The sequence below is a fragment of the Lepus europaeus genome, chromosome 1 (genome assembly GCF_033115175.1).
Source record: "Lepus europaeus isolate LE1 chromosome 1, mLepTim1.pri, whole genome shotgun sequence".
In the NCBI taxonomy this organism is placed as follows: domain Eukaryota; kingdom Metazoa; phylum Chordata; class Mammalia; order Lagomorpha; family Leporidae; genus Lepus; species Lepus europaeus.
The window spans coordinates 163,255,399-163,266,773 of NC_084827.1; positions in this window are offsets into that span (position 1 = coordinate 163,255,399).

The following is an 11,375-nucleotide window of genomic DNA, read 5'->3' on the forward strand; positions in this document are numbered from 1 at the left end:
GGCTTCTGCTACCGCGAGGGAGCACCGTGTTTGACTCAGGCTAATCAGAGCTCCTTCTGGACCGGGATCAGTTCTGCCCCTTGCAAGGCTGGCACAAAACAAGCCGGAGTAGACGGGATGTGAGAAGGACCAGCTCGCTACAGCGTTCCCGTTTAGTTGTACCGTATTCACACACACACCCTCCACGGCAAGTTACACACAGCATCCACAAGGCCACACCTAATAAAATGCATTCCCTCCATTCTAGAAGAAGGGCCACCCAAACCTCATCCAGTTGTACCCAGTGGCAAGCCCAGGATCTCTGCCAGATGTGCAAGCTCTGCCAGCAAGCCTGTTACACATTTGCACCTGCATTTAAAAATCAACCAGGTAGGGGAATGAGCTGGAGCTCAGAGATATGCTCCTTTGGGGCTGGCGCTGTGGCGTAGCAGGTAAAGCCGGCCACCTGCAATGCTGGCATCCCATATGGGCACCACTTCGAGTCCTGACTGCTCCACTTCCAATCCAGATCCATGCTAATGCGCCTGGGAAAGCAGTGGAAGATGGTCCAAGTCCTTGGACGCTTGCACCCATGTGGGAGACCTGAAAAAAGCTCCTGGCTCCTGGCTTCAGATTGGACCAGCTCTTTGCAGCCATTTGGGGAGTGAACCAGCAGATGAAAGATCCTTCTCTCTCTCTCTCTCTCTCTCTCTCTCTCTGCCTCTGCCTCCCTATAACTTTGCCTTTCGAAGAAATAAATAAATCTTAAAAAAAAAAAAAAGCTATGCTCCTTTGATTCCCAAGACCTGCTCTGCTCCACCCCTTCCGGTCTGCAGGTGCTGGGCTGCAGTCCCACTGCCTGCTGTACCTTCCATCTTTCTTTTCATTGGCCAAGATCACTTGACTGTCCACACTGCTGCCTTTGCCATTTCCTTACTCTCCTTGACCAAAGGCCTCTGTGGCTTCTCTCTCTCATGCTACCACCAACTTCCCATCTACTGCTTCAGATCAGCTATTAAAAAAAAAAGTCAGGGACTCCATTTTGGAGCACTTGAGACTCCACTCTGGGAAAGCACCCCCCTCCCACCATGAGACTCTGGTCTGAAACTATGATCTAAAACAGTAGAACAATAGCAGTCCACTACATCACACTTGGCAGAGCATAGGAACCCCCTAGCATAATTGTTCAAGCTTGAAAGTAGAAAGGTTGCACCTGGGTTAATGATAAAAATGTAATTTGTCTATGTCCTACATATAATTAAAACCAATACCTGGATTAATGTCAGGATTATAAGATTGTAACTGGTATTGTCAAGATTATAATTAATACTAGTTTCGCATAGGTTTTAGGTCAGCTTGACCCCGGTAACCATGTATTACCCCCTGTTCCTAGCAACCATGAATTCCCCTCCCAATTTTGTGGGTTTTGCCTTTATAAACCCTGTTGCTTTAGGCTTCAGGGTTGAGAGTTCTTTAGGGCATGAGCCCACTCTCCACCGCCGGCAAATAAAGGACCATCAAATTAAAAAAAAAAAAAAAAAAAAGTCCCCAGAGCTGAGCTGAGCTGAACTGAGCTGCTGGCCCCGGTAATATGCCTGTATCACAGCCCTCTCCTTCCCCAGAGTCTGTGTGCACACGTCGTGGAGAGTGGGGGCCTGGGTTGCAGCCAAGTGCATCCTCACTCCCCACTTGGAAAGCTTCCTCCTGCACCCAGCGCTGTGCCCGAGCACAGCGCCCTCTGCTGGATTCTTTTCACAGGGCTGGTGTTGTGGCACAGCCTGTGACGCCAGCATCCCCTATGGGTGCTGGTTCGAGTCCCGCCTGCTCCATTTCCCATCCAGCTCCCTGCTAATGTGCCTGAGAAAGCAGTGGAGGACGGCCCAAGTGCTTGGGCCCTTGCACCCACATGGGAGACCAGGAGGAAGCTTCTGGCTGTGGCCTGGTCCAGCTGTGGATACTGCAGTCATCTAGGGAGTGAACCAACAGATGGAAGATCTCTCTCTCTCTCTCTCTCTCTCCTCTCTCTGTAACTCTGCCTTTCAAATAAAGAAATCAATCTTTAAAAAACCAGACAAAACTAATCTATGATGCTAGAAGCTGCCATGGGAGGAAGGGATGGTGAGCACAGGGGTCCCCAGGAAAGGAGTGCATGTTGAAGAGACGGCTACAATTACTGTCTTCCCCTTTAGCTGCCCGGATTTGGCAAAAGGCATGAGTCTCAGATTTAAGAAGGGGAGACAACTCTAAACAAAGAAATCTGTGGCAAGAGATACCTTAGTCAGGGCTGGCACTGTAGCGTAACAGGTAAAGTTACCACCTGCAGTGCCAGCATCCTATATGGGCACCGGTTCGAGTCCCGGCTGCTCCAGTTCCGATCCAGCTCTCTGCTATGGCTTGGGAGAGCAGTAGAAGACGGCCCAAGTCCTTGGGCCCTTGTACCCACATGGGAGACCCAGAAGAAGCTCCTGGCTCCTGGCTTTGGCCTGGTGCGCAGTCCTGGCCATTGTGGGCCATTTGAGGAGTGAAGCAGTGGATGGAAGACCTCGCTCTCTGTCTAGCTCTGCCTTTCAAATAAATAAATAAATAAATATTTTAAAAATTCTCAGTTGAAGAAAACTAACAGAATATGTCATCATCAGATGTACCCTAAAACATCACAGAGAGGCCAAGACATGTGAAGGAAAAACATGTTCCCATACTTTGCTCACAGCAGTACAGTGTTGAGCCAGTAGACTGTGACCGCTCTGTGCATGTAGTGTACTCCCTAGATCAGCTGACAAAAAGCCCAAAGAGATAGCACGCATCAGCGTTCTCGATCAATCAAAATAGAATTCTGAAAGAAATGTTCAAGAAACCAACAGGACGGCAGGAAAAGGAAAACAGAAAGAAAAAACAGAAAATGAAAAATAAAATGGCAGACTAAACCATTAAACATAAATGATTGTGAACACACCAATCACGGGGCCAACATTGTGGTGTAGCAAGTTCAGCCATCACCTGCAATGCTAAGCATCCAGGTTCAAGTCCTGGCTGCTCTGCTTCTGATCTAGCTCCCTGCTAATACACCTGGGAAAGCAGTGGCAAATGGCCCAGGTGGTTGGGCTCCTGCCACCCATTTGGAAGACCCGGATGGGGTTCCAGGCTCCTGGTTTTGATCTGACCCAGCCCTAGCTCTTATGCCATTTGGGGAGTGAACCAGTGGGTGGAAATCCATTCCATCTCTTTCTCTCTCTTTCTCTCTGACACTCTGAATTTTAAATAAATAGACACATCTAAGTGGTTTTTTTTTGTTTGTTTTTTTTTGCTTTTTTTTTTTTTAATACAACAGTTAAAAGACAGGGATCGGCATTGTGGGGTAGCAGGTAAAGCTGATACCTGCAGTGTCAGCATCCTATACGGGCACCAGTTTGTGTCCCACCTGCTTCTCTTCTGATCTGTCTCCCTGCCAGTAGTCTGAGAAAAGCAGCAGAGGATGGCCCAAGTGTTTAGGCCTCTGCCACCCACGTGGGAGACCTGGAAGAAGCTCCTGGCTTCAGCATGGCCCAGCACTGGCCATTGTGGCCATCCGGTAAGTGAACCAATAGATAGAAGATCTTTCTCTCTCTCTGTAACTCTGACTTTCAAATAAATAAATCAATCTTAATTTTAAAAAACAGTTAAAAGATTGTTTAAAAACCTCACAGATATCAACTTCCTATTGTCTATAGGAAACTTGCTTCAAATACAACAACATGGGCGGATGGGAAGTCAGCAGTTGGGCCAGCATTGTGGTGCCGCGGGTTAAGCTGCCACTCATACTGCTGGGACCCATACTGGAGCACTGGTTCAAGTCGTAGCTACTTTGCATCCGATCCAGCTCCCTGCTAATGTCCCTGGGAATGCACGCAGCATGGCTCAACTAGTGGGCTCCTGCTACCCACGTGGGAGACCTGGAGGGAGCCCCTGGCTCCTGGCTGGGGCCTGGACCAGCTTTGGCTGTTGTGGGTGTTTGGAGAGTGGACCAGGATGGAAGCTCGCTCTCTCTGTAACTCTGCCTTTCAAATAAATAAATAAATAAATAAAAAATAGTGAAGGAAGAAAACACTCACATCTTTGTAAGCAGAAAGAGAAAATCTTACCCTCAGCTCCCACCCAACACCCCCGCCACCAGCACCCGTGGAAGGCAACTTCACTTGTAAATACGTCAGGGCTGGCCTCTACTGGTCACTGCGGGGAACCAGGCCCGGCACCCCATTGGCTCTCTCCGGCCCTACGCGGAGCTGCTTCTCCCGAGCAGGTGCGTGGCTCGCGGCAGCACCCCTCCACCCCCACCCCCACCCCAGGCACCCAGTCTGAGGTTCAGCCCTCTCTCCCCCACGGGAACGGCGGGAGCGACGCACTTCTGCTCCTTAGGGTCGGGCGCCCCCTGCTGGCTGCTTGGATTCGCCGCACTCTTGGCCCCAAGGACTGTGTGCGACCTCGGCTGCATGAAGGCTGGTGCATTCCCCCACTTCACGGTTGTATGGGGACCCGGAGGCAGAGAGAACACAAACCACCTCCTAGGACCAGAACTTGGGCCTTCTGAATCCTCCCCCACATCGCAGGAGACGCCAGACCGGACCGTGAGCCTGGGGGCTGCGCTTTGCAGCACAGGCCAGAACTCTGACGAGCTCGACCCGGTGGAGGACAGAGCAGCCTCGCTGGACCAGTCCTCCGCCGGCCCGGGGCCGTGGGCGCTGCCGCCCTCCCTGGCACACCTCGCTGCTCTGCTGAGCCTTAGGCCATGCTTCCCCAAATGCCATCATTTGCAGGTCCCTGGGTAAATTTTGCCATAGCTTTGTCCCACCCAGACTATTATCACGTAGCATTATTCTTTAAATGGTTTCATTTTTTAAGAAGATTTTTAAAAATTCTATTTGAAAGGCAGAGAGACATAAAGAGAGGCAGAAACAAAAAAGGAGAGACAGAAATCTTCCATCTGCTGGTCCACTCTCCAAATGGCCCCAAAGGGCTATGGCTGGGTCAGGCCAAAACCAGGAGCCTGGAGCTCCATCCGGGTCTCCCACAAGGGTGCAGGGACCCAAGCACTCGGGCCATCTGCTGCTGCCTTCCCAGGGGCATTAGCGGGGACCTGGATTGCAAGCAGAGCAGCTGGGACTTGAACTGCACTCCAACACGAGATGCAGGCATTGCAAGCAGCAGCTTAACCCCCTGTACCACAACGCCAGCCCCTGGTTTTATTTTATTTTATTTTAAAAAAGATTTATTTATCTGAAAGACAGAGTTACAGAGAAGCAGAGGCAGAGAGAGAGAGAGAGAGAGAGAGAGAGAGAGAGAGAGGAAGGGAGGGAGGGAGAGAGAGAAAGAGGTTCATCCACTGGTTCACTCCCTAGATGGCTGCAACAGCTGGAGCTGGGCCGATCTGAAGCCAGGAGCCAGGAGCTTCTTCCAAGTCTCCAATGCGGATACAGGGGTCCAAGGACTTGGGCCATCTTCTACTGCTTTACCAGGCCATAGCAGAGAGCTGGATTGGAAGTGGAACAGCTGGGATTCGAACCAGCGTCCTTATGGGATGCTGATACTGTGGCGATGCTTTAGCCTGCTGTGCCACAGCACTGGCCCCACCCCTGGTTTTATTTTAAAATTGAGGAAATGCATGGTCCTCGCCCTGGTGATGATCCATGGATCTCCCTGGTTCCTGGGAATCATCTTTGTGTCCTTATTGTCCCCATTTCATGCAAGAAGACTCGATCCTGATTCTGAATCGGTCAAGGGAAGAAAACGGCCCTTGCTCGGAAAGCAGAGCCTGGCACCTTTCAGTACTGCGCCTTCCCACACTGCTCACTCCTCCTCATGGCTCTGTGGGGTGGGCACTCTTATCCTTGTGGGAAATGGGGGCCACAGGTAGTAAGGGTAGTAAGTGGCTGAGCCGAATTGGATGGGGCTCAAATTTCAAAGGGTCTTGCTTGCCTTCTGAAATTAAAATGGTGCGAAGCTGTGGTTAGGACACAGTAGCAGCACCGAGGGTGTGGGAGGAGGGGGATAGTAGGCGCGTGAACACAGTGTGACGGGTCACAGAGACAAGCGCAAAGTGCTGTGTCCAGGTGCACAGGGACACTTCACAAAGGCCATGGGTCCCTGCCACCTGCGTGGGAAACCCGGATGGAGTTCCAGGCTCCTAGCTTCGGCTTGGCCCAGCCCTGGCTATTTGCAGCCATTTGGGGAGTGAACCAGCAGATGGATTCTCTCTCTCTCTCTCTCTCTCTCTCTCTCTCTCTCTCTCTCCTTCTCTTTCTCTGTAACATTGCCTTTCAAATAACAATAAATTTTTTAAAAAAGAGAGGGGCCAACACTGTGGCGTAGCAGGTAAAGACATCGCCTGCAGTGCCGGCATCCCATTTGAGCGCAAGATTGAGTCCCGGCTGCTCCAGTTCTGATCCAGCTCTCAGCTATGGCCTGAGAAAGCAGAGAAAAAATGGCCCAAGTGCTTGGGACCCTGCAGCCGCGTGGGAGACCCAGAAGAAGCTCTGGCTTCAGATCTGTGCAGCTCCGGCCATTGCGGCCATCTGGGGAGTGAACCAGCGGATGAAAGACCTCTCTCTCTCTCTCTCTACCTCTCCTTCTCCCTGTGCATAACTCTGACTTTCAAATAAATAAAGAAAAAAATTTTTAAATTTTTTTAAAAATAGAAAAGAGTGATAAGCTTCTTTTGGGGCATGAACTTGTGAAATCCCCGCACACTCAGTGGAGTAAAGATGGAGAGGGGAGAGGTGGGAAAGAAGGCGCCTTCCGGATCCTGACGGTGACGTCGTTGGCCCTGCTGGGTGCCCGTGGCCCCCTTGGGTCATTTAAGAGCATCAAGGACACTGTCTCAGTTTCCTTCCCTGGCTGCCAAACGACCCCGTGGTAAACACACGGTTGTCCCATCCAGGTTCCCCTTCCGGGAAGAGTGACTCCTTCAGGGTAGGCCTCAGCCCCAGAGCACCCACCCTTCCCTTCCCCGGGCTGCCCACAAGGCTGATGAGCCAGCACAGTTGGGCTGCAAAGCCTGGCTGTTTCGGCCGGGGTGAGAGTCCCTCCAACCCCGCCAGGCTCCCCAGGCTGGCAGAGGCTCTGTCTACCCCATCCTGCTGAGCCGCACCTCAGACTCCAACTCCGCGTCTACTGCTGGGGGAGATGCACCCACGTTAGGAGCCCGGGTGCTGCTGGGATGAGGCTGGAGATGAAGCCAGAAACGTGGGAAGCATCTCGCTCGCTGGAGCTGCCTTCCGCTGGCCCTGGATTCATTTTTGGTGGAGGCACCCAGGGAGCTCCCTGGGCAGCAGCCTCTGTGCCCGACCAGGTCTCCCAAGGCCACGGCACAGAACTCCGAGGCAGAAGGCTGAGGGGCGATTGAGGGTGGCGAGGAAGAAGGCAGAGGTTGCACGGCCGGCATCCTTTTCGTTTCTGGGTTCTGCAGACCCTTGTGCTGCGAGCCAGGTTCATGGCAAGAGTGGGCGGTGCTTTGGAGAAGCGCCTTGCAGAGGGTCTGTGGGCTGCCCCCCAGGCCACAAGCTTTGCAGAGTTTCCTAACCACTTCCCCTCTGTCTGGACTTCTTTCCACAGACTAGCTGCTGTTTCTACAATAAAAACAAGTCGCAACCAAAGGGTAAACAAGCAAGAGCTCAGCGTTCTTCGCTTGATTTAATAGTCTGTCTGACAATCACGTCAGCTGCCTATGATGTTCAGTCCTCTCCTGCTCCGTATTGTTGCACAGTGTCTACGCTTTTTTTTTTTTTAGAGATTTTAAAATTTATTTTGAAAGGCAGAGTCACACACACACACACACGCACACACAGATCTCTTCCATCACCTGGTTCATTCCCAAATGGCCAAAACAGCCGGGACTGGGCCAAGCCAAAGCCAGTAGCCAGGAGCTTCTTCTGGGTCTCCCATGCAGGTGCAGGGGCCCAAGCTCTCAGGCCGTCTTCCACTGCTTTCCCAGGCACATTAGCAGGGAGTTAGATGGGAAGTGGAGCAGCTGGGACTTGAACTGGCACCCACGTGGGATGTCAGCACTGCAGGATCTGCTTTATCCTGCTGTGCCAGAATGCTGGCCTCAACACTGGTCATTTTAATACCTGCACAATATTCTTTCGTGTGACCAAATCGTACTTGGTTTAAGCACATTCTATCGTCAACTGGGGATTGCACAGGTTTCTGGCTGTTCCTTACTATAGAAAATACACTTATGGTTATATTTTTATGTATAGAGTAGGATTTTTTTCTCTTCAATAGCTTCCTTGGGGTGTCCTGCAAAGCGTGTGTAATGAATTTTCTTGGCATTCTCTTCAGAAACAAAACATCTAGTTGCACCTGAAATACGCAAGGGTGTCTCCACACTTCTGACAGTTTTGAGGTTTATACCTTCTAAAATGATAGTCTCGCACGTTAGCGCTCTTCCTGGTTCTATATTTTAATTTCAGTCTCCTCGCCTTCCCTCTCCACCCCTCGCCTTCCTTTCCCTGTATTTGTCTCTGAGAGCAGTGTCTCATTTTGCCAGGAGATGGCGCTGTGGCTCTGTGCTTAGGCCCCCTGAGAAGAAGCCAGGGTACCTGGGGTATATGTACCAGGAGAGAGGATGCCAGGAAATCGTGGGGGCTCCCCTGCAACCCCAGTTTCTCACCTGAGGTGGTTCCGCTCCACCTGCCAGGTCTGCCCCTCCAAGTTCAGCAGAACCCAAGTTCATCAAGTATCCACTGCCGGCCAGACACGCTCCATGTCCCTCCAAATACTTATAAGCAAGTGGATAAAAACCACACCAACAAAATCCACCCGCGATGCACTAGGTTCCAAATGCTGTGAGCCCTTGGGAACTGGGGCCATGCCTCCAGCCACTGGGACTTGGAATCTTGGAGGAGGAGGTGGGGGCTGAGCTGGGCTGGCTGGAGTGTGGAGAGAGGACAGAGTGGTGAGAGGGAGGCTTGCCCAGGGTTTGGGGTCTGACCAAGAGCCACTGTGAGGCTGGATCTGTCCTGCAGGCCAAGCAGGAGGCAAGACTGGGAATACAGGCTAGCGCCACACTGCACTGAGGCCTAGGGCTGGGGCAGAGTTATTTTGCAAGCACAGGTGTGCTGATGGGAGGATCATGTTGGTGCTTAGGTGAAATTAGCCTGAGGTTTTGCGAAGTCGTTGGTTTTCCTCTCGTGATCTGTGGGCTCATTTCTCTCTGCACCTGATGTCTCGGGAGGGGTTGGTGGGGCTCCCCACCTCCCTCGTCTCCCAGTGCTCTCTTTGCTGGGCTTCGGAGAAACCACAAGGCTCTTTCCCTTCCTCTGTGGCCCCTCCTTGGCCCCTGCCTCCGCTGCAGCCTCTCCCTCCTCGCCAGCCTTTCAATTCTGCACTCCATCAAGGCTCCTCTCAGCCTGCACCCTCCCGTGAGCAATCCTGGCTTAATTACACCCTGAGCCAAGATGACTCAGCCCAGGCCTCGCCCCTGAGCGCCAGACCCATATATCCAACGGCCTCCTTGACAGCTCCCCTTGACTGTTTCGGAAGCATCTTTAATTCATTGTCCCAGACTCCCCCCGCCCCCCGCCCCTGCGTCCCGCCACCCCTGCCTGCTGCTGGGGCTCTTCTGGTGCTCCTCGCTGGTGGAGGACAGCCCGTGCCCACCCTCTGCAGCAGGGAGACACCCTCGGAGGCAGCCTGGACACATGCCTCTTGCTCAGTCCCACTTCCGACGCACCCCCAAGTCCACCTGCCACGGATCCGAACTGTCTGTTTCTTTCCATTTCCTCTGCCGTTCACCCCAGCTGAGGCCACAGTTACTGGAAGATATCTCTCTCTCTCTCTCTCTCTCTCTCTCTCAAATAAATGAAAAGAGTGAATACAGAAAAGAGCATAAAACAAACGTACAATTGAACACTCACCCAGGGAACTGCCAAGAAACAGAATCTTGCGAGCCATCCCTCCCTGTGTGTCTCTCTGGAGCAGACCCGCCTCTGTGCCCCACTCCTACCCAGAGCAGCAATCCCCCACTTTCATGGTAAGCATCTCCTTAGGGCGAGATGTGAGATTTCTGTCTTTCCAATGGTGCAAAAGCAACAAGCATCCGGTGGAAAGCCTACCCTCAATTCTCAATTTTGATCCTGTCCTGGGCTGCGTGCCATACTCTCTTGAGACGCAGGACAGCGTCAGGGAGCAACCACAGCCCCCTGTGGGCGCTGCTCCCACAAGGGGAACCCACGGAGGCGCTGTTGTGCATCGTGTAGCCAGCCAGCGTTTGGGGCGTGTGGCAGTCTGTTTCTGCAACCCCTCCAAATGCCTACAAAGTGCCCCTCTGTGTCTCCCATCCCCACACAGCCATTCAGTGCAGTGTTCATAAATTACACGAGCTACTCAGCACTTTATTATGAAATAGGCTCGCTAGACGATTTTGCCCTAGGCTAACAGTTAAGCGTTCTGAGTCCATTTAAGGTGGCACAAGCTGCTGGCTTTCGGTAGGGTAGGTGTACTAAATGCATTTTTGACTTGGGATGCTTTCAACTTAGGATGGGTGGGTTTATCCAAATCTAACTTCATGTAAAGCAAGGAGCACCTGTGTTCTAGGCTGTCACACAAACATGCAGCCCTGAATACTGTAGTTCAGCTTTGCCTGTTCCGTGTTGTTCTCATTTATCGGACTATGATTTAATCTAGAGATTCCCCTCTATCTCTTTTCTTCCTTTTTTGTGATGGTTTTGTTCTGTGGGATGTCCTTTTAAAATGGGAAACAAGGTGGCGTTGTGGTATAACAGGTAAAGCTGCATCCCACATGGACGCTGTTTCAAGTCGCCGGTTCGAGTCCCTGCTGCTCCACTTCAATCCAGCTCCCTGGTAATGGCCTGGGAAAAGCAGTGGAAGGTGGCTCAAGTACTTGGAGCCCTGTCACCAATGAAGGAGACCTGGATAAAGCTTCTGACCCCTGGCTCCGGCCTGGCCCACCCCCAGCCCTGCAGACATTTGGGGAGTGAGCCAGCAGGTGGACGACCTCTTTCTCTCTTTCAAATAAATAAATAAATAAATCTTTAAAAAAAGTAAAATGAGAAAACATGATTCCCTCCCATGCCTGTAAGGCCTTAGCCTGCTTGAGCTCCCAATCCCTCCAGCCTGATCTCCCATCAGGCTTTGCTTTACACTTTTTATTTATTCTTTTTTTTTTTTTAAAGACTCATTTATGTGTTTAGTTGAAAGGCAGAGTGATGAGAGAGACAGACTGACAGACAGACAGGCAGACAGACAAAGAGATCTTCCATCTGCTGGTTCACTCTGCAAAGAGCCATGGCCGAGGCTGGGCCAGGCTGAGGCCAGGAGCCTGGAACCCAGCCCAGCCTCCCACGGGGATGCGGGGGCCCAAGCACGTGGGCCATCTTCCACTGTTTTCCCAGGTGCATCAG